Raw genomic sequence first — 24,779 nt, 5'->3', positions numbered from 1 at the left:
TTTTATATGTTTATTATTTTAGTGTGTGTGCTCAGATAATAATTTCATAAATAATTTTATACATTTTTTTTTATCTCCAAATTGTGCGCCGCATATTCGTCGGTCTTGAAATACAGCTCTTAAATTGAACTAAAGTAATATCACAATATTAAATTGCTAATTAATTTAATAATATTGAAGCTTGAGATTGTAAGCGTCTATAAAATTAATAAGATTCTCTCCCGAAAAAGCTATATATAAAAATGTATATAAAATTACTCATGAAATTATTATTTGAGCACTAAGATTTGCTTTGATCGTCGTTAGCAGTTTCTTGACTTGAATGTTGTTCATATCTCATAAGTCTTATAAGTATTTATATTAATTATTATTTATTATTTTATCTTATATTTTTATTGAAATGGCATTTTATCTTTGCGGAATCTTAATTTGCATGCCAAATGCTTTTTCATTTATTTAACTTGAATATTATTCACATTTCCACGAAATAATGTCATTCCTTTCACTTTGAAACATTTTGAATGGGTTGCTACAACTTCTCGTAATGAAATTTCATTAAAAGTAAACCCAGAGTGCATGGTAATGTACCCGTATGAATTACCAGTACTGCGTTCGCTTCGAAACTCGCCGAGTAAAAAGTGAGTAGCCTTACGGAGACGGCTTCCGACAATTCAACGAACAGTTATACGGCTTTCTTGAAAAAGGCATTTCTACGGAACGAGCTTTTTCACTAGCCACGGCAAAATGCGTGTTCCGACACATCGTCATACCCGCCGTTCGTAACGTTAATCCGCGTTGCGGATCGTATAAAAGCTACGAAAATGACGTCGTTTCTCATCTCCTCGTGTAACCCGTCTGCAGCATTAGAGAGCCATCCGATGCATCCTACCAATCGGGAAATATCGCGGCGTCGATGCGTCGTACATCATGCATAACCTTGCACCTTGAATTTACAGTAACCACGCGCGGCGGTAGGCTCGCCTAAGCGTGCATTAAACTTATATTACGAGCCCGCGGGTACACTTTGACATGTCTCGGGATGTGTGTGAGCGATGGGCTGTGTATATCCACTTGACGCGCGCATACGCGCACGTACGACGCCTGCGAAAATTCCTGGTGGTGTATTCCCGGCGAGAGAGAGAGATGCGCATAGGGAAAATTTATATCGAGACTTAATTGCATAACCACATTCGTTGGCGATTGTGAAGATGGAGGGGCGTTTTATTTTAAATTAACATTCCTGAAAGCCAGAAATTTTATTTGACTCAATAAATGAAATATATTATTTCATTTATTGAAAGCCTTTTGACACGTAATAATGCAGACGTAATTGCCATTGTTTTGGAACCTGTTAACTTTTAAATCATCAAAAATTCAAGAGTCTTGGCAAATTTGAGCTTCTAGAGTGCAAATACAGGTTAATCAAACGAGTACATATCGAATGTAAATATACGCGTATAAACGTGTGTAGATTACTCCATGGATTCGTAGTTAGTGTGGGATGGACGGCTGTTAGTAGAGATTTAACCGCATTGCCGTTTTTATGTGTATGGTTACGTGTTGGTACGCTGTGCCAGCGGCGCAGTCAACGAACGCATTTACGTACACTAGGCATTAATCAGGAATACGCGAAAGTACCAATCGTCGATGTTCTTGCTGAAACCCGTTCCGTTTGTGAAAAATCTACGCGATATCATACGACTTAATACTTTAAAGGTGTCACAAATTTTATTTCAAATTGCTTAAAATAGATACGACAAATTGATAACAAATGCATAATTGTAATATAAATTAGCACAAAATATATAAAAGTTTTGTGATTATGGCACTGGTAAAAGAGTCTTGTTGCATTATTTAAAAGTCTGGTAAATTTAAGCAGTGCGTGCGTTCAAAAGCCTTAGGAATTACCAAATTATAATAAAATTTATCAAACGTACTGATTATAATAACCAGATTTTTATTATAATAACCAGAAGTTCTGCTTGGTTTTATCAGAAACAATCATACAAGTTTTGTTAATAAAATCAAATTATTTTTCTCAGTGTGTATTGTACAAAAAAGCACATTTCTCATTAAATCGATTGCGGCTGTGAATGACAAGAGATAAATAGGAAACATGACTTTCTACATTTTCTAATTTTTGATGAATTAGTGAAGAATATAACTGTCTCACAAAAATGACATTTCCGAGTAAGCAGAAAACACGAACAGTGGCTATACAAAAATACGTATAAAAGTAAAAAAAAAAATAAAATGCCAATTTGTAAAGGATTTCAGTAGAGTAAATTTGCGTGTTTGTGCAATTCGGTGAAACGATTATTTTCGTTTATAAACGGTCGGTCCATATGCCAGCCTTTTTTCGCTTCTGCATGTGATTGCGAGCGAAACCCGTTTTTGTCGCGACTCCTCTGTATTACGCGAGTGTGGATACAATGACGGACGAGTCGTTTGAATAATTGTCGGTTGAACCTCGGGTTGAATGACTTCTCCTACGAAAGAGGACACCGCTGCCGATGCACAGCGTACTCGAAAGATTAAGAATTGTATTTGACTTTAGCACCGGAAGAAATAGTTAAGAAAGATATTTTCAACCTACATTCTAATTTTCATATTATGTAAAAGCTGTGAGACAAATGTTATAAATACGTACATTAAAATAATATATCTAATAAACAAATTACTTATTATGTTATTATATTATTCAGAAATTATTAATATTAATATACATGTTTTTGAATCAATAAACTAATTGGTACAATTTAAAATTTGATTAACAAATGAAAATTATATTGTGTTGAATTTGTTAAATCTTGCAAGTTTCACATCAACAGATCAATTAAATACTCCGTTCTTTAGATGCTATAATCTTAAATCAATTTTTTATTAAATTTATTACAGCAAATAAGAATATTGTTTGTACGAATAAATTTTTATTATGTATTTGATCGTAACGATACTGTTATTTTTCTAATCATATTTCCATTTTTCAGGATAATTTGTTTATGCAGAAAAAAATTTTATGAATAATTTAGGAAAATGATTAATTTACAAAGTTCTATTAGATTTGATAATATGCGTAATTTTAAATTTTGATTACAGAGTTAAAAAATATTTAAATCTTGAGTTTTGCCGTCACAATTTTAACAAAAGTAAGATATAATACGCTCTGTGAACGCTTTATTTGTGATTTAATTATCATTATAGTTGAAAATATGTAAAAGGTTAAAAGTTTCCAATATTGTTTTTGATCTCATTTTCTCACTATAGAAAAATCGTATATTATATTTTGAGGAATCCATAACTGAAAGGAAGCTCCGATAGCTCTCTCTGGTATACGTTCTATACAAGTCAAAAGTAAATTGCCATATTGAGCACTTGAAAAGCTCGGCGAGTCGCGGAGCTTCATTTCCGTCGAAGTTCCCATCGGCGATTATGAGGTGTGAATTCTCGAATCGTCCCACTCGAACGTTTGCGATCGAGGCGTTGACCTCCGTAATTGCAATTGCGAATTTCATGTGCAGGTGCAGCTCCGTGCTCTGCCTGCGCATCCGAGGACGTTTAATACTCTCTTGGCGGATAATTTTTCGTGACGAAGAAAAAACCGCGACGCGATGTGGGAAAGCGTGCGCGCAAATTCTTTTGCAGAAATGCGGCAAGAAAAATAAAGCTCAACTACCCTGGGCGCACCGAACCATCGGCACGCGATATATAAATGTAAATGAGTAGTGCTTTCGTGGTATGTGCAATTAAGAGATTATGAAATTCTTCCCTGTCGGAACATCCTTCTCGTTCGCCGTACTGTCTCGTTCCTTCCTCTCGTCTCCCTCCTGTTCCGAGTTTTCCAGTTTATGATTTATGGCTCGCAAGCGTATGATGGAATTATATAATTATTTCGACGCTCGTTGAATTTTGAAGCGTATTTGCGCGAGGTGGAAACTGTCAATTATTAAATGATTAACATATCAGAGGGTGTGATCAGTGCTTGTAAATTGAGAAGTACAAGCTTATACTTTATGTAACTTTTTTTCTGCATATTATTTTCCATAAGAGGCTCATTCCTTGTTACAAGACCTCTTTTAAATGTTAAATAAATAATATAAAATAATCGTATTTTTCTGACAAAGTCAAAATTACAATTTATTAATTGTTGTTAATTACTATTCTTTTCGATAGCATTTATTTTATTTTTTAGGTTATTATTTTACGAAAAATAACAAACTGGTAAATATGTCTGGAACGGCGTAAAACTCGTTTCAATGTAACATCCACATATTTCTATCGATTATATGTTTTGGCCCGCTTCCCCCTTTTCCCCTTTCTTCCCCCTCTCTCTCCTCGAAGATAAAAATATAAACAGCGGCAGAGGTACCTGGCGGATCGGAAAAATCTGATGGCAAGAGAGCGTGAAAAATGAAAAATAAATAACATCTTTTCACAAGGGTATTGTTACAGAGGTTGAGGTGCTGCTTCAAAAGAGTTTGGCAGATACCAATCAATACCACGAAATATAATCCGCACGCCACTTAAAATATTCGATTCGTGTAGTACATAGCACAATTAACATTCATTTATATAGCCTTGGAGCAGTGATATTGATCGCAGTCGACTCAACGTGCAACGTGCTCCGTTTCTTTGTATAATAAAAAAATAGCGCTATATATCAAAAGTTTTTTTACAATATTAAATCAATGGAAGAACATAAAGTTCAATGAGTATCTTAGATCGTACACGGCTTTATGTAAGTGCTTCTGAAGTGCGCTCCACGAGAAATTAAATGACAACGGTCCGCACCGTGTCGCTTTTTTACAAAATCCACCTCTGTTCTTTTTCCTAGCGGAATATCTGCCCCGTCCTCCTGCCCCTTCCTTAAAATGCAATCACAAATTCGAAGCGCGAGGAGAAAGAAAAAGGAACGAAGGAGACAGAGGGACGACGTCAAAAATACGCGGAAAATAGAACACTGCAGGCCATTCTTTTTATAAAGCCATACGCGCGCGCGTGGTTTGCCTCGAGACAATGCTCGGAATAAATCCGATCGGGATCGATTTGGTGATAGAAGGTCTGCCATTATATGCATGTAGCTCGGAGCTATCTCTCCGGCACACGGGATGCAACTACAAGGCTATCGATTATCGATCACGAGTGCGAGCAGTGCGTACGGCCGCCGATCTTATTTGACCCGCGTTGCATTTCAAATCGGCCAAAAAAGCCAATGTGCGAATCGCATATTCAACAGTATCGGCAGTGTCGCTTTAAGCTATCCGCTGTCATCGGATCACTTGCGGATAGTTAACGTGTTGATATTTAGTTGCGCGCGAGTATGGCTATCATTAAATTCGGAATTTCGGAGATCTGCAATGCTGAAATCCGATATTCGCACGAACTATGATTGCGAGAAGATTATTCCGCTATACTTTTTACGATATCGTGTGCTAATAGGAAAATAGACACAATAATAAACAAAATATTATTTTGGTTCAGAAAATAATCCAATTTTTATTATAGTGTGACTTTTGCTTAAAATTTTATTTTATTTCAAGTACTTGTACGTAAATCTAAATATTTTAATTTTCAATTTCTCAATATAATGTAAAAAATGATGACACCAAAATATGTATGTATACTTTTTGTATAATATTTGCTAAATATTTTCGAGATTAAATAAAAAAATTAATTTAGTCTAAATTTGCCTATAATAAATTTGTTTAATGAAATATTTCTATGAAAAAAATAAGTTAACAAAAATTTTAATGTAAAAGTAATATTAAATATTTTTACATATTGATAATGCGCATATACATTTTGTATATCTCAAAAGTTTAAAAGCTCTTATTTTTTATTTATTAATCACAATACAACTAAAAGAGAATTTCGAGTAACGTATTTTGAATATGATTAAGTTAATACCGCATCAATTTACGATAAATAATAACTAATACATGATAATCTCGAGATAAAAATTGCCGCGTCACGTTGCGATTATCTTGTACAGAACGCTGAATTTTAATATTGAATTTTATCGCGTTTAAAATATTGTCAGATTTATATTGAAAAATACAATGAATGCCAAGCGTAACGCTTTTGTGGGCATCCATCACTTTTAGAACTGTGCTTTTTCTGTTTTGGAGTTGCCGCAGGGGAGCATTAAAAAGCCACTGTAAACGATGATATTTTACATCGTCACGTTTACAAAGGTTAATGATATTTATGATATCTTTCGCGTTACCCTAATAATCTAAATAAAACGACCGAACTTCTCGCTCTTGTTCTGAGAATCTCTTTTCTCTATCGTGTCGTTCTTTTTTACATTTATAATAATTTTTCCTTTAATATTGTTTTAGTCAAAATTCCGCACATTCTTCATTTGTTACACGAATATTATTCACGCAAATATTATTCAAACAAAAATAACGAATATTGAAAGTAACGAATCAATTATCTGACAAATACTGCAGTACGCTTCTATTAATAATCTATTAATATCTGTTATCTATTAATAACCAGTGATAACGATAATTACCTGATACTCGTGTTATATCCAATGTATAAGCGTCACATAACTGAAACAATGTTAAATTGACATACTGTATGGTAACCGTACTTGCCGTAATCATGTAATACGAATTCAAAACCGTAAAATCAAATTAATAGCGAAACGAAGTCGGCAATTAAGATATTTCGTGCTTTTCGTGTTCGTTTACGGTAAATTTACAGCATCAATATCAGATGATATAAATTTAATTGTGATCAAGCCCTGAATATCAAAGAAACGAAGTTAATCCATTATCGCAATTGATATTATCAATAATAAGCGTTATAGTTATAATCATATTACGGTATAGAAATCATGATTACATATAAGATTTATGTCTCATCACGTATGAATTGAAATTTGAAGTTAGCGAGAATAAAAATTAAAATAAGTATGTAATATCGGAAATGTTGAGAAAAGTATCGGGTGATCGGTATATTGTGTTACATTATATCGGCTACATGGTAATATGTAGTATGTTCAAAAATGAGTTTAGTTATTACAAATAAAAATAATGCAGCTGGCAAAAGTAAAAATTACTAGCGTTGCGTTTTGTTTCTTTCACCAGTAAAAACCGGTAGACTATCCTAAATAGTCCGAAACATTATAAAGATTTTCAGGTTTAAAATTGCGGACATTTCAACGTTACCGCAAGCTTGTAGTAACATTGCAGAAATAAATTTTTAACTTAGGTAGAAAGTTAATAAATTAAAGTTTATGTGTTTAACAAATAACTAGTTAAAGTTAAAAATTAAATCATTTTAAAATTAATTTAAGTTAAAAATTATTTTTAATTAACTTTATTATTTAATTTTTAATTTGTTAATTACCTACCCTGCAAATAAATTACGAGAGTTTATAACGCGACGTGATGCAAGAAGATTTTCTTAAAAGTTAATCAAGAGACGGTAGTCTCGCGCAGCGAGAAAGACTCCCCATTACCTGCACACCGTCTCTGTTAAATGCCCCACTCGGGTTGTTGACCGCGCACGGTCCCGTAAGATAGACAGCACGTGGCGCGCTGTCTGGGCCGGTCTCCCCACTCTCCTCGATCATTCAACTTGCTTGAGGCATGCGCGACGAGGTACACGTGCAGGTAAGTTGAATGACCGGGCAGAGTGGGGAGGCGGGCCAGACGGCACGCGGCGTGGTGCCTATCTTACGGGGCCGTGCGAGACCAGTGCGTCTTTTGATCAACGACTTTTAGGGAGATCTTTTTGCATCATACCGTCATTACAAATTCTTGTAACTCATTTACAAGGTTGAGTAATTAAAAAATTAAAAGTGAAATAAAAAAAAATAAAATATGAAAGAAGGAAGAAAGGAGTTTTTAAATACGAAAAAAAGATAAAGATGAAGAGAAGAAAAAAGAGGAGGGAGAGAGTTTAAAATAGAAAAATTCATATTTTCATAATATTACAACATTTGTAATAATACAACATTTGTTATAAAAATAAAAGTTAGAATCATAACTCAAAAAGAAAGATTAAAAAAACATTGCATAAACCTTACATTGAAACATTGTAATATTGTATGGAAGTTACGAAAGATTTCTGCGATGGTTACTACAAGTTTGTGGTAACGTTGAAATGTCCGTAATTTTAAAAATCTGAAAATCTTTATGATGTTTTTTTGAACTATTTAAGATCTACTGGTTTTACTGGTGAAAAAAACAAAACGCAACGCCAGTAATTTTCACTTCTGCCATTATTTTTATTTATAATAATTGAACTTATTTTTGAACAGAGGAATAGTTTGTCATTTAATGCAATAGTTCCGTCGAGTGAATCTCATGCAATCGTAGTGTCACTGCATAATATGAAAGACGGATTTTCTATTCTACGCAACTATACCATTATTCGTATCTTAATATTAATATTGTTAATGTTAAAATATTATTTTTAATACTAGCATTTTGAAGGCTGCTTCAACATTTTATATAATATTTACATTGTCGCTGATAAATAAATGTCGAGAGGAACGAATGAAACGTCGTGTATGAATAAAAACCGTGTCGAGTTAATATTCGCGAATGAATGCTCTGACTACATGAAATCTGAATCTATTCATTGACAAAGAAGCCGGCGACAGCAGCATCTCAAGAGAGTAAACTTTTTCATAATATTAAATTCATACATGACTATTAATTTAATTATTTGGATTTATTTATTTATTTGTACATTTTGAGAATTTTATTCTTGCTTTTGTGATTTAATAGATAAGAATACCGATTTTAAATAAAATATAATTTTTTAAGGAAGATATATGATTTAATATTTTCATATCAAAGAAATTTTTTTTAACATTATCTTGCCAAAATATATTGTTTATAAAACAAAAACTAATTATGATCATGAATTACGTAATTTTATAACAAAGTAACACACAATTTTCATTAAATTTTTAATAAAATTTTACATGCGATATGACAGTTGTTCAAAGAGTGAGAAAAATTTCATAAAAATCAAATTTAAATTGGAGAGCAATATTACCTTTTCCCTTTTCCTGAGCTATTCACCTAATAATCCCTATACAGCGAGTTGTGTACATACAGTCTGTCATTACAGATTACAGAGCAGCTGCGAGAAAGAGTCGCGCGCGGACACACGGGCGGCAATTAAAGGCGTAAAAGCATTCTGCCGGATAGCGCGTCACGCACGCATGCTAATTACGCTAATGAATATTTATTCAATCGCTGCGTGTAACCTCAGCCAGGCCGCGTCACAAAGAGACGCGGTCGCATAACGTCCGACACGAATATAACATATGCCGTGTATGCCCGCACACGTCCCAAGCATACGCTGTGTTGTGTGGCTCAATCCTCGCGTAGCGTTTGTGGTATAATACCGCGTCGAGACCTTCCCCCGATGCCATTCGCCAAGTTCGTCGTCACGCGTGTCTAATTGCGACATTCAACATCAAAAACCGTATTACCGCGAATATTTCCCTTGGAGAATTACGCGTAAATATCCCTGATTACAGTTGGCGGAGTCCTACGAGTGACAAGTGAACAGTTTATGTCGGCACATCCGACGCGTTTCAGATAGTGAAATTTTGTAAAATATCGAATTTGCTTTCGCTGCAACGGGAGCGCTCTCAAACGTATGTTCACGTAAAAATAATTCTTTTAGAATCAAGTAACTGTTTTTATTTGCATTTTCTCTTTTATACATTGATAATGTATGATTTGTATGGTAATTAAATACATAAAAATCTGATATTCATGAGTTATTTTTACAAACAAGCATACACGTGCTTGCATTAACGTATTTTGAAAATACAGTAAGTTTCTAAAATGGAGTTATATATTATACGAAAAGCGGAGTTTTCAACTAAAACTACGTCCCCCGGTGTAGCGCGGTAGAAAAAGAGATTTATAATTTCACACCAAGTAAATATGATCTCGCGAAACGTATGCGCTAGTGGGAATGGATAGAAAAAAAAACTTGGTGAGCACGAAAGCGCGAAAAATGGTTTAGGATGTTCGCTCCGGGAAATTGTTTATCTTGATATAATATTTATCTTGATATAAGCCACTGGTTCGGCGCACGGAAACCTAGACGTAGCCAAACGTTAAGACATTATAAAGGTCCCAACATCATAAAATGCCCGTAGCGCCAACTGCCGCTTGATAAAACAAAGTATAACTCGTGGAAAGTTTACTGGATGGATGGGCATACTCACGGGAGGGCCACTAAGTTTACGAGAACGTTCATATACACGATACTTTGTATATTTTCATGCGTCCTCGTGATGCAGAACAACGTTGCATATGATAAATAATAAGTGATTAAGGGATTTGGAACTAAAATAAATTTACTTTAACCTTAAATGTGATATTACATACTAACTGATTCTCTTATATTGTTATTATATAAATCTAATATCATGGAATATTGTAAAATTCAATAGAAGTTTAATACGACTGATGATTAAACGATATTGTTTTTGTTTGCATAGCAGTATTGAAAAGTGCCTCACATCTCTGATTATTATATTGTGATGTATTACAATATTCTTTATATTTTCAGAGTAATAAATGTTTCTCACTGCTTATGTTTTGAATACATTACATATACGTGTGAACTGTATCTTTCATATATTTTATGTAAATATTACATAATTCAAAAATTATCATCGGATTGAATCTGAAATTGAGTCCTCGTATTATTCGCTTATTCAAATCCTACGAGTTGCACGTGTCGCACATGTGAAAAAGTTTCTTCGCTCGTAGTCAGTTTACTCGCGCATATCCGTTACTCTCGAGAATTTTAATTTCTGAAAATTACGGCGTCCTGTGTGCAAGCCTGCATTAAAAGATAATGGGCGAACGCACTATAGTCGAGTAATTTTCGTAAATACCTTCTCCACGTCGTAAAACGCCGGGGAGCACGTCTCGTGCGTCGAAACAAAATGCAAATCCGAGAAAATTGAATAGACGAATAGTCGAACTCGAAGGAACCCCAGTGAGATAGTTTGCGAAAATTTCCTCTCGGTAACTATTATACTATTCCCGATTATTAATATCGCTATTATTGTTTGGCAACTAATTAGCAGCATTGCCAGAAAAAATTCTTAAAAATTATCTTATAAGATTTAATATTAATAATCTTATATGATTTAGAAAATTTTATTTCCTTCTATTAAAGAATTTTTAACATTATAAGTATCTTTTATAGAGTAAAAAAAGTGAAAAGTTTTTAATTAAAAATTAATACATGAAGACAATTGCGTAAAATATACCCTTGTTTTTATATATAGAATTTTTCAAGTGCTACAAAAAATAAAAAATTTGTAAATTTCTTTTCTGTGAAAGAAATCAAGTACGGTATCACATGAAATTCCCAGTGCCAAGCCCGTAATGGTTGAATATCAACTTCGATATCCGAGCAATCGAAGAACGCGAACGAGGTTCCAACACTCATGAGAGAAAGTCTAATCCATGCACTCCGGAATTAATTAGCGGAGTTCTGATAAAGCAAGCAAAACGGTCGGAAACTCTGCCTTGTCGCGCTTAAAGCAACTCAAAAGTCTGCCGTATGTAGTCTGCGGTTTTCAGTCCCATTACTCTGCTCACCACCGTTTTTAATTTGGGTTACCCGACTTGCCCGAGTGAATGCACTGAGAAAAGTTTTTCGTAGCTCAGTGTCGTTGACGCTAACAATCGAAACTGCGGTCGAGACATGGAAAAATCGGAATATTTTTAAATAGACCGTAAATGGGTCGCGCACTTTCCGTCTTAAGATACGTGTTATTCTTGGCATTTGTACAAATGGCTTAAGAGTGATACATTTTATCTGCAGAAATGGTATAAACAATACTAATAAATATTTAATAAAATATATAATAAATTATAAAAATGTACAAAATAACTTATCATATTAAAATAGATTTTTTTTAAGATTATTCACTTTTTACATTTATTTTTTCATTTTATTTATTTAATGTGAATTTTATAAGTAATAGGGATTTTACTATTTAATAAAAATTGACGCACGTAATAACAATTTTGTTTTGTAAAAGAAATAGATAAGATTTTGTGTCAGAATCTTCTGTTTGAAGAAATAAAATTTGATCGCATTCCACGGATCCAGAATTAATCTTAACATGTTCGATATTGCCGCGCGTATCTCTATTTTGACGAGAAACAGTGACGAACTTGGTTTTGTCGCTGCTGCATTTCGCGCAGGGCGAGCATAAAATGCTCGGGATCCGGGGTGCATGCATAAATGTAACGCGCCGTATGCACGAGATGCTCGCGCGATGTCACGAAAGCAAGGAAAATAGAAGCGTTGTTCGGCGAGTACGCTCGTAAAATTGGCATGAAGATGCCGCGACAGCGACGTGGTCCAGGATGAGGATAGCCATCCGTTTCCGGTCTGCGGGAGAAGTACTTCCGAGAATTTGCATAACGCTGCGCGAACCGCCACAAAATTATCCCAACTCAAGCGCGCTTCTTACTTTTTATAAATTTTTAATAGCTTTTTAGCTTTCCCTCTCTTTTATATCATTGCTGACATTTAATAATATATACGAAAAATTGTTTTTAATATGCACTATTGATTACTGTTAATGCTAAAAGAGGGAATTTTTATAGTTTATTAATCATTAGTATGTTTCTAGTAGGAGAAAGTTGTTGAATGCGGTCTCCTAAAGCGCTACTCCCCTACTTATTCAATATTTTACATTTTTATATATAAGCAACATTTAGTGACAAAAATAAAAAGTAATAAAAAATAAATGATATAAAAAAAGCTACAATTTCGAATTTTGACTTGCATCCAAAACAGCACCAAACGCGAAATATAATAAAAAATAGCTTAAGTGGTACGCATTCGGCAACTCCCCTATGATGCATTTTTCTCTTCGATAAAATTATATTTTTCTTCGATAAACTATATCTAATTTTGAAACGTAATTTTTTGTCTTAGATCATTCTATGTACATTTATTCATCGAGAATAGAATGTCACATTGTTATTACTCTTACGCGTACGAATTGATGAACAGATAGATAATGGATTAATGCCAAGCCGCAGATTCCGCTTGTTGCAACCTTGTTGCAGGTCTTCGGTGTAACCACCATTCGGTGCCGTACACCAGAACGTTTCTCCAATTAGGATAATTAATGATCGCGATATTACGCGTACTTGGACGGCCCGACGATCGGTTTAATTCTCTGTCAGCGACGAATACCCAGAATGAATTAAACTGATTCATAGTTTCGTGTAATTATCAGAGTAGCGCATATTTCTATGCTGCTATTTTTAGATCTTTCTTTTGAATTAAAATATTAGTTGAAAATAATTGCATCAATTTTAGTTGAAAATTCATAACTTTATAATTGTAACTTTCTCCTTCTGCTTCTTCTATTTCTTCGTCTTTTTCATCTTCTTTTATTTTTTTCTTCCTTATTCTCATCGAATGTCTTGCAATACGCATTATTGTTTGCGAACTGCGTTTTCTTTTCAAATATCTAACTGCAATGCAATTCGACATCCCGATACAACAGCTCTAGCAAGGCTGCGAAAGAACATGGGTGACATGCCTTTCTTTTCTCGAGCGCCGAGCACAGGGAACGAATTATCTCCGCCTCGTTTCCCATGTCGTACGCAGCTTTGTCGCGCGTAGGAAGGACAGTCTCCCGCGAATTTCGGTATAAAAATAACGGGCGCGTGCCGCATTATTTTACCTTGCGAGCGATCGTGCCAACCGAGTACGCATCGCGCATCGTAATGCGTGCAGACTCGACCTCGCAAATTGCAGCTGAGTAATATCTATGTCTGGACGTGACCGCGAAGTCGGATTCGTGTCCCTTCGTGTCCCTTCTCACAAACCTGGTAATTATATCTACTCCCTGCAAAAAATCTCTGATTGCGCGGTCGCTTTGCTAATTAGCTGGAAAATAAAACTGCGACGGTTATATTCGCATTTGACTTTCTTCGCTCTTTCGCCGTACGTAGATTGATTCTGTTATCATGTTTTTGTAGGACGCATTTCCGTATGTTAATTTTGATTAAATTTCAGAAATTTGCAAATGTTTTAAAAGAATCGAAACACTTTTTATAACAGATTAAAGTTAAAATTGCTATACAATTGTCAGTTTACAAGTTCTATTCTTGAATATTTTTTAGATTTGAGATTCAACAAAAAATTAAGAAAATTTTTTATTTAATTATTACTCGAAGAAATAAAAAAGTAATGCAAAGTAATATATATACAGCTTACAACATTGTAGAATTAATTAAGATGTAATATTTGAGAATCAACAAATAGCTGCACACATCGATTCTTCCTTTCCCCTTCTTTCCTCAAATAATTGAAATATTATTTTATCGATATTTCGATAATTAAAAAGTTTATCTTTCTTGTTTTTACATAAGCAATTTTACTTTAATCTCGAGTAGCAAATAGACAAAATTTCTGGGAAGAGGGAGATATTTCTTTCCAATTGTGAAATCTTCGTAGATCTTTGTACATAGGTATCTTTCTTTACATAACATACATCTCCGAAAAGGACGAGATTCATATTTTTTTTATAGATTAGAACCTGTTACGCTCGATGCATTATCTGTGCGTTACTTTAACGCACAGTCGCAGTTATCTATAACACAATTTCCTAACGATTTATTCGGCTACCGATATCGCGGTACGATCGAGAGGCGACCAAAAGGGAACGATAAAACTACATAAAGTAACTCATCGACCATAAATGGCTAATAGAAATAGAGGTCGACGGCGTTGTGGGATTGGACTTGGACGGAGGACGCCCCAGAAAAAAATCTAGAAATAGATATTGCTCTGATCATTCGCCGTTTCGAAGGAAATTGTCCCATCAGGAGATTGAAAAGGGGATCGGGAATAAAGCTCCTTGCAATGTATCGGCTCGGCAATGATCGGAGCAAGATACGATAAAGGGTAATATTTCCCGGTCGGTAACAATAGCCGAGCTTCCCTTTTTTCTGACTCCTAGGAAGCTTTTTTCCCAAGACAACATTTTTTCCCAGACGTCACGTTTTTATTGAGATTGACGCCGCGTGATACGCTGAACGCGAACTTTTCGACTAACTTCGTGAATACTCTTCATTTTTACGCGTCGGCGATCGTCCCAATTTTACGTGTAAAGATCATAATTTTGTTACTTCAGTTGGATTAACATCCCTCAGTTTTGATGACATTAATAGCATGCTGCGTACTTCTCGCCAAATAAATGGCTCGAGGATATTTACGCAACCATCGCGCGTTAAATCGGGTGCAGCTTCGTCACTTTCTCTGTATGTCTTCGATGCTTTCAGTTTTATTTCTTCTTTCTCTTTCCTTTCTTACCTTTTTAATTCGATGCTTGTACAAAAATTCCTCGTGTTTTCTTTGCCGTGCAAGAAAGACAGAAATCGTCGTATCCTTCTTCACGTCTTGTTTTGCTCTATCGATCCAAGAACCGAAGCCTGCAGTTATCTTTCACCCTCTTGCCTCGAGCTAGAGCGTAATTAAACCAGAAATAAGGGGTCAGGATCCTACCTTTAACGGATCCAAACATTGACTTGAATGTGCACGTATATTACAGCGAGTAATAACAATGATTAGAATCTTAGCCGGAGGAATTTAAAACCCCAAACTTTCGAGAATTGTATGCTATATTTCACATTTCATCGTTAACGCGACAAATGATATTACTTGTCAAGATACCTGTAAAGCTTGCGCAAGATTACATGGATAACTTTCAACGCAGTTTGTCTTGAAAAAATTTACAAATTTTGGTTTTATGTGTATATTTATACAAAAATAATGCGCGCGCGCAATCACACACACACACACACACACACACACACACACACACATACAAATAATTTTATTAATTTATTATGATAATTTAGAAGTAAATAATGCTATCTACCATTAAATCTTGTAATTTTTATAACGTATTATATGAAGGATTTTATTTTCTTCCGTTAACTTAAATTTCGCAGAGCAGTAGGATGTATTTTTCTTCTCGCGAAAATCCGATACATGTGACTTAATATAACTCATCTTTCACGTTGGTTTAATTATGAAATAAAGCGACCGATATGACGGACGATACTATAATTAGGACGAGTCGCATTTCCCGGTCACTCGTTATTTTTAGGCGGCGCGCGGAATCCCCGGCGAATTTCCCGGTGCGCAAATTGCTTCCGGCGCGTTTCGTCTGTCAGAGTGGGCCATTTGTCACCGAGTGGATTCTAGCTGCGCGGCGCGCATAAGCCAGCCGCCGCGCTAATAATGACGGCACAACGTCGGCTAACTACAAGCTCATCGCCACGCGCATTCATGAAGCAATATACATGCATTTACTCGGTCGCCACACCACTCTGTCTGCGCCTGGTCTCGCCACCACGACGCGACGCGACGCAACGCGTCGGCGAGCTGTCCTGGTTATTTCGCGCATGCACACAGGGTCATTTATCCATTAAGGGATGTCCTTACAAGATCAATATTATTACGTTATAATTGTATGATATTATTAATAATACAATACTATTGATTGGAATTACAGGTACCATTAATATTTATAGTGGCAATAAAATTAAGGAACGCTTGCATTTTTATTTATTTATTTATTTCCGTAATTTATAGCTTTCGCGGATGAAAAATGCCTTGTCCCAGTTTGAATCGTATTAATATATTACTTCTTGTCTACTATTAATTGCATGCATAAATTATTTGAGAAGGGCATTTACTAAATTTTCAATTTTTGACATTTCTTCGAATATAATGTTACGATTAATAACTTACCAATCATTTGGTTTAATTAGAATTTCATTATATTAGTCAAACATGTTGACTAAGATGAGATTGATTAAAGTGTAGAATCAAAAACATCTAAGATCTATGTCTGCCATGAAATATATCCCGCAGGCACCCATTAAATCCACTCTCGACCCTTTATGCAGCCTCTACAATCAAACAATGCACGTTACCGTGTCAACTTGGAATTAATACATTCAAATTAGCCATTGTTACCACTAAAGTCAAAGTAATAGCATTATAAATGGTATCTCACTTCGTTCTCTCTGCCTCACCCTCTTTCTCATCGATGTCTTGTGAATCGAAACGATTGGAGCAATGCGAAACAAAGGTATCATCACCACGAAAATGCCCTCCTCACGTAGCGGTTTTATGCGCGCATACTGCTTCCAGCGTTTATGCGTACATAGTATGGAATTACAACGCTTAATTACGAAACGCAGAATGTAAGCTTACAAAGTTGCCGTGTACTGAAAATACACATTATACTTCCTTTGTCTCGACTACTCCTGTCTCTTACCGTTCTAACTTGTTGAGTAGAATGGTGAGCAACGAACAGCGATAGATATTCCATTGGTGAAGAACGAAAAGTAGATGTTATAAATACGGTAAAGAGGAATTAGAAACAAAGAAGGAAAATGTGAAATGATGAAGGCCGAAAGGAATATTCAAGGAAAAGTCGCAAATGAGAACGGAACACGCGAGCTTTCATTCCGAATCCATCCTATATTGCGAGGAAACAATACCACCGCGTACAAATTCCACAGAGTATAAAGCTATCACTGCGGCAAAGTGGCTTTACTTGCGCGATATCCGCCACCGTTCCTTCTCGTAGCCGTCAGTGAAACAAAAGGATAGATACAAAGCTGAGAAAGAGAGAACCTGAGAGAAGGAAAACGGAAGCGCCGTGACGCACCGTAAGAACGGACCTTACCTGTCGCGTCGTCATCGTCGTCGTCGTCGTCGTCGTCGTCGTCGTCGTCGTCGTCGTCGTCGTCGTCGTCGTCGTCGTTGTTGTTGAACGGAAAAAAACCGCGACTGGCAAGTCGGGACGGAAGAGAGGAAGAAAGAAGCAGACAGCTTGCGCGAATATGTCACCTGAATACCGCGTAATGCGTTCGCAAAATGTCGGAAATATAAGCGAACGCGCCTTCGACACCCCTCCGGGAACTGTCGTTTACATAAATAGCTCGCGCTCGCCTGCTGGATTCCGCGTGCGGTCGCCTTATGTGCACGCAGGTTTCTCCATTTCCCTTTCTTCCTCTCTCCCTTTCTCCATCTACCTGGCGAGTACGTGTCTCAATATTTGACGGCGGAGTTTCCGAGCATTTGCCTACCAAATGCGACCAGGCGTCTCGCATGCTCAAGATCCTGTGGTCTACGTGCTGTGCAACGGGCATGATGCCTTCCGGATGTGGACTCGCGAAGCGATCGTTCGCAACCGACGTTGTTTCGTTCACCGTGAAAGCGTTCGAAAATATTTTCCTCCAAGTTTGCTTATGCTTCTACCGAGAACGATGCTGTTTCTTTATCGGTAATAATGTGAAAATAATAGTTTTTAAGCAGTCTTCCATTACTTAACAAGAAATTGCACTTGGATCAGCGAAAATATAAGCGAATAATTCATCTTTATGCTCAAGTGCAAAACCACATCTCAATTTACGCATTTTACTCTAATGAAATATTAAAGGAAAATTATTTAATTTCTCGAAAAGCGCGTTAACAATATTTACATAATTCTTTCCTGCAGTAAGTGCATTTGTCTAAATTAGGATCTTAAATTAAGATTCTTAAATTAAAAGTTGTATTTTATAATTTTATAAATGTGTAAGAAAACGTACATAAATTTACAATGCAAATTTATATTTGCGCTATATTTCATTTTATTAAAATATTCATTTTATTAAAAAAGATTATGTAATTTCGAGTTTTCTCAAAGAACTTTATCAATATTCACACAATTCCTTCCAGCAATAAGCTTATTTTTGTAAAGCAATTTTGTTAAGCAATATTACTTACATAATGTTGGCAAAAGCCTCCATCGTTATAAACGTCAATTATCTCTTTTCTTACTCTATAAACTTAGGATCTCTAGAGTTTGCCAAGGTGCCGTGATGCTTAGCGCGAAAGCTACTTTGCCAATATTCGTAGCTTACCCCTTTTATTGTTGGTTCAGTCGAATGGCAGGATACCCGGAAATTTGAAGGGTAAAATACATAGAACTTCTTCTTTTTCGAGAAAAGCGGCATCAAAGTTTCACTGACTTTAGAAACGCGCGGAGCTGCTGCCTGCACATTACCAGAATAAGTAATGAGAATAAAGTCTCGCGGAAATGTTCCTTGCCCCTTTTTACTCCGGCAATCTTTTTTTTTATTTTAGGGAGCATCTCTAACAACATATATTAGAATACGTAGAAAAACAAGTTTTCTCACGGAACGTTTGCGATGCGCACATGTTGGTGCATATATAAAATTTAATATTTATTACGTGTTAGGAAATTAGTAAATACAAAACAAAAATCTTATAACTATATTTTTTTATTTTTAATGATGATATAATTACCAAAATATTTTATCGATTGTATGAAATATTTCAAATTTCTTTTGCAACAACTTATCTTGTTAGGTAATGTCTGACTCGCAAAGTAAAGGAGCTCCTGTTCTTCTTTTTAAGCTTCTTTGAAATTAAAATTAAGCTCTTTCTACTTGGTACGTAAACAATAACCTCTTAATTAACCTCAGTTTAAATATTCTGGGAGAAAAATGTCTTTTCCAAATTAGACAAAGATACTATATTATTCCTTCGCGTTTCTACTCACTTTTTCCCGAATATTTTATACTGGAGGTCAACGCGGATAAGTTACGATCGAGTCGTCGTCGATCGGCGTCATAGATAGTCGATAAGAACGCACGATGGTCAAGCGAACACGGAAGATACCGGCAGTTTCGCGTCAGGGTTTAGAGGTAGCGAGGAAGGTCAGCGACATCAGCGGTACCGCGACCCTGCTCGATTCCTCCTGCGTGTCTCGCTGACCATGCTGGCACCTCTCGCCCGCAGAGAAAGAGAGACTGGTCTCTTCATCTTCACACGGCACGTCCTTAGCCGATGAGTTTCCATTTCCTTAACTACTCATTGCCGCGCCGGAGGATAGCCGCGTGCGAGCGCGCATCGCAAAGTGGCATATTGGATGGAGGAAGGAATCCCGTATTCTTTTTTTTTTTCTTTTTCTCTTCCTTTAGCGCGACGGGTATCCAGTTGATTGAAAAATCTAATTCGATTCGTGGCGGTGAGTGAGAAGCTTTTCAGTATGCGCGGAGTATGCGGAAGCAAGGCGATTACCGCCATATTATCCACCGACTGAGCCGCTTGAATTAACTTGGTTAACTTTGTCTGCCAAATGTAATCAATGATTTTAATATTCACATTTTTTAAAAATTATTCTATGGAAATATGTTTGAACTTTTTATGTGTTAAATATTATCATAGAAATTTTTTATCAAATATTGAGTTTTTAAAACTAAATATATCTCTGTTACATTAAATAAATTTGTTGGTATATTGATTTTTAGATTTACCTTATATCTTGTTCTAACTCTCGAATGAAAACTTAAATATGACAGCTATCTCTCTTTCTATATATCAGCCTGTTATCGATCGAGATATATTTTCATATCCCAAAGGATTCAATATTTATTTAAAATCCAATCTTTCGAGGTTGTATAACGTTATCGCTCAAGGGAGCTTGCAAAACGAAATTATTTAATTTCATGTGGAAGATCAAAAGGTTACGAGCTCCCTTGATATATTTACGTCGGCTGCCGACAAAGCGCATTTCACTCGCAGGATTTTCTTTTCGCGACCGGCGTTTGTAGGCTTTAGCCACACATTCAAACCGTCTGCCGGAGAGTGTACATTACGGCTGTCCCCGAAGTAGTAATGGCTGAACCGGACACGACGTCGTTTGCAAACGTACAGCTTTGAAACTGCTACAAACCAGAGTTCTATGAAATTAGGAATGTCCACGACATCCTTCCGCGGCTGCGAAACGATGACGCGAATGTCTTACTCCGCGATGTATTACCCGTTTTATTATGCTTATTTCTTGCGAGATGTGCAGCACTCTATGTCTTTTAAAGTGATGAAAGATTCTTTAACATCTTCACGCAGAAACGCATATGGCGTTAAGACTGGATTTTATCATTATTATTCTGTTTAAACTATTCAAAGAATTCTTTATCTATGGAAAGGTTTCCGCTTAAGAAGTAATTAGTCGAAGCGACGTTGATCGATCAGTGCTATCAACGTTATTTGACACCGATTTGATTAATCATATCTAGCTAGATATACACTTATGTTCATTTCCATCAATACAGATTAATCTTGATGTCGGATTTAACTCTTTTCTTTAATTCTAATAAAAAGAATCATCAAAAAAATTCTTCGAGTCAAAGAAATTTTTCTTTAACGTATAGCAATGCACAAATTTTTTTTAGTCAAACAAATATTTTTTGACTCAAAGAAACCTTTCTCTGGGTGTATTATTACCAAATCTGGTATAAGTTTACTAAATATTTAGAAAAAAAAAATTATTTTTTGTTAGAATGACCAAATATTTAATTGATAATATTTCACTGTATATTTGGTAGTTATTGCCAGTCTGTTTTTCATTGCAGGGTTTATAACAATATCTAATCTATTTAACCAATGGTTGTACAATGTATCGTATGTTACAGATATTCTTCGAGGTGGACAGCGACGAGAAGAGGACAACGTCCATTGTCGCCGATTTGGACATGACTAATAAAATAAACAAATCGCAGCCGATTTGTCGCGTCGCGCGTTTGCTTCGGGAGTGCCGTTTGAGTATTGGACTAAATAGACTTTTTTCATAACTCCCATTCGATAGAATTCTAATTCGAGGGCCGGGAATCGCACCCCCGCTGCTTGGCAGTGGATATATTCTCACTGGGGCGTTGCGCATGGTGGCCGCGCGCGGCGCACCGCGATGTTCCATGCCGAGTGCCCGTGCACGAGGTAATGCCGGGCCGCGTTATAGCATGTTTCCCCTGTGTGCATGTTGCGCGGCTGTCTGGTTGTGTGAGGTTTACACGCTCTGTCTCCGGCAATTGGTTCGGTCCTAAGCGGTAAGAGTTCGGATCGGTTGCCTTGGATTCGCACGTTTCTCTTGCTCTCGTCCACCTAAGGCTTTCTTAGATCCTTGATACCCTTTTTGGATTCTTTGGATCTGGGGTTCGAACCAGTGAATCACGTTTAATCTGACTTGGTCAGAACTTGGCCTTGTAGGTTAAGCTTGTGACGAGAGGCTGGCTCTCATTTCCTGATTCGTCTAAAATGCTAGACGTCGGCAATGAGTACCTTCTTCTCTCGTCCTGCCGGAGTGTCTTGTCGACGCCGCTTGGATATAAGATCCAGTGGGACTGATCTCGATGATCCGTTGGCTGGGCTTATGAACGAGTCAATTTTAGACGTGATTTTTGTGAGACAAGAGGCTTCGGATTCAATGCCATTGATTTTGTTTTCTTCCGCGTGGGGCTTACCCTTTTTCGGGGGCGGGTACGCGTGCGTCCTACTCGCCGACTCGGGGTGCTGAATCCACGGGAATCCCTCTAAATGGGAACTCATATCATGGGTTTTATAAACCCGAAGTGCCGCAGTATCGCCCAAAAAACTTTATAAATGGTTAGTCCACGCTCGCAAAATTAGTATATTATTCGCGAGTGTTTCGTGTGTGCAACGAGAGGAAGACAACTTAAAGAACACTGAGAGGAGGAGGAGGCCTGGGAGAGGCATCGGGCTTCAGCGGAGCAACCTTGGAGTAAATATAATTTCTTATTTATGTAAATTTAATAATCTTTCTTCTTCTTATTTAGTCTTATCGCAATAAATTAAAAAAAAGCTACTTATAAAGAAAGAAAATTTGTATAAAATTTTATACACACCCAGAGAAAAGTTACGTTTAAATTGATAAAATTTTTTTTAACATAGTTTTTTTAAGTTGAAATGAAAATACCTTTGCGGAAAATAAAAATTTATTTGATTTGAAGAAATGACATTATTAGCCTTTTTAAAAGTAAATAAATTATTTGTTTAAGTCAAACAAGTAACTATTTAATTAAAAAATGTTTTCAAGTAAAAAAAAATTTCTTTAACCGTGTAGCAGTGTACAAATTTCTTTGAGTCAAAGAGATATTTTTTAACTCAAAGAAACCTTTCTTTGGGTACATAAAAATTAACTTATGAAATATTGCAATATAATTATTTTGAGCGCAGTTTTCATTTTTATTTCTTATGTTTGTGTGTTACAGTAATCACCGCAGCTTCGTGACTGATCAACTCCGCTCGTTGCGCATCGGATCGGTGAGTCAGAAATCAATTTTCTTATTATATTTCATGTTTGCAATTGTCCTGCGCATCAAAGAAAAGTGTAAATCTTAATGTTTTATGTTAGTAATCTTAGCTTCGTACATTTTTTGTTTCGCTGATTTAATCTTTTTAAGATTAAACTCTCTTTAAACTCTAAACTTTAAACTCTCTTAATACTTTAAACTCCCTGGGTGTCGTGAGCGCGACGTTTAATGCTCGGTATAATCAAACGCGTGTATTTTCACTAGAAACATGCGGGCATGTGCGACTACAATCGCACTATGGCGCGGGAACGGAAATGTAACTAAACAAACGCACGTTCTGGGATCGCGTTAAGTGTTTGCACGGGTAGTTGGGCTGTATTATACCACACGGTTGGGACAAGCACGACACGCTTAGCAACGTGAATTCTAGCCACGAGACAAATACTCGCGCAATAATGACATCAATATTTTTGCAATGCGGACGAAACGAATACAAAATTCACATTTTGAAGTATGCTACATATCTATTTTAAATATTAAATAGTAACAAAATTGCGAATTAATAGATTGAATCTTTTTAACCTTATTTTTTACTTATGATCCGTGTTAAGTATAGTATATAACTATTATGGCGAAATACTCGTCTTGTATAATAAATTACAGCAAATAATTTTTGTTATTAACAATTTTTGGTTTATTATTTTGAACAAAAATAATTCAATAAATAATTACTGCTGCTATAATTAATGATTTGTTGCAAGTTCTTATTTATCAATTTTGAATTATTAAATAAGGTAACAATGTAGTTACTATTTGGTATTTAGTTTTAAATAAAATAGAAAATGTTTATATTTTGTAGTACAAACGGCCCAAATTATTTCTTTTTTAATTAAAAGTGTAAATAAATAAAATTGCATTTTGTATAATTGCAGATAGAAGTTACATTTAAATTCGTAGATATGAAGCTTTTCACCTTACCTAAGTAATTTGCTAATTACATCAGAACATTAGCATCTGTTATAAATTAATAACGTAATGGAAAATGATAAAAAATGTTAATAAATTAAGAAGAATGGCTACACATTACGTAAAAACTAATTGTATTTTTAATTTCTTACATTTGTAATTAATAAAAATGATTCCATTTGCACATGAGCCAATGAAGAAATCAAGAAAAGGATTTATTGAAAACAAGGTAACATCGTTCGGCATTTTAAGAAACTTCTGAAATCAGATTTAATCGCAATTTGATTGTTGAGAGTTAAACTTAACTTCAATTTTAATGAAAGGTATAATTCAGCGCACGAAACCGATCGATCCATTTTGCGCGAACTCACTCGAGCAATGATGGCGCATCCGTTACGAACGCCGTTAAGGACGTGTTTCCGTTCGCCACGTGGCTCGGTTCAATTTCAACATTTCGCGTCCGTGTCGGCAGCTTTAATTATCGCTGCACGCGAGCCTCTGTGAGGCGTAAGGTCGGCGGGTGGCAGTCTACGATAAACTGGACCGACTGTCGCTCACCTGTCCAGTTGGCGCTCCGGAATCTGTTCGAGTTAACGAGATTGAGACTGCAGATTGTGTTACCGGTAAATG

The 24,779-nt window shown here is 35.9% G+C and overlaps 1 long non-coding RNA gene across 1 annotated transcript in view; it reads left to right on the top strand.

The window, feature by feature from the left end:
* The window catches only part of LOC113003923, a 48,871-nt gene extending 24,848 nt beyond the window's left edge, over positions 1-24,023 (top strand). The window contains exons 3-4 of the long non-coding RNA XR_003268763.2: positions 21,549-22,651; positions 23,142-24,023. This is a non-coding gene — a long non-coding RNA (uncharacterized LOC113003923). The remainder of the gene's footprint in view (positions 1-21,548; positions 22,652-23,141) is intronic.
* The last annotated feature ends 756 nt before the right edge of the window (positions 24,024-24,779 follow it).

Source organism: Solenopsis invicta, chromosome 2 (assembly GCF_016802725.1).
Source record: "Solenopsis invicta isolate M01_SB chromosome 2, UNIL_Sinv_3.0, whole genome shotgun sequence".
Lineage (NCBI taxonomy): Eukaryota > Metazoa > Arthropoda > Insecta > Hymenoptera > Formicidae > Solenopsis > Solenopsis invicta.
The sequence above is the reverse complement of the archived record's forward strand: the minus strand, read 5'-3'. Positions and strand labels throughout refer to the sequence as shown.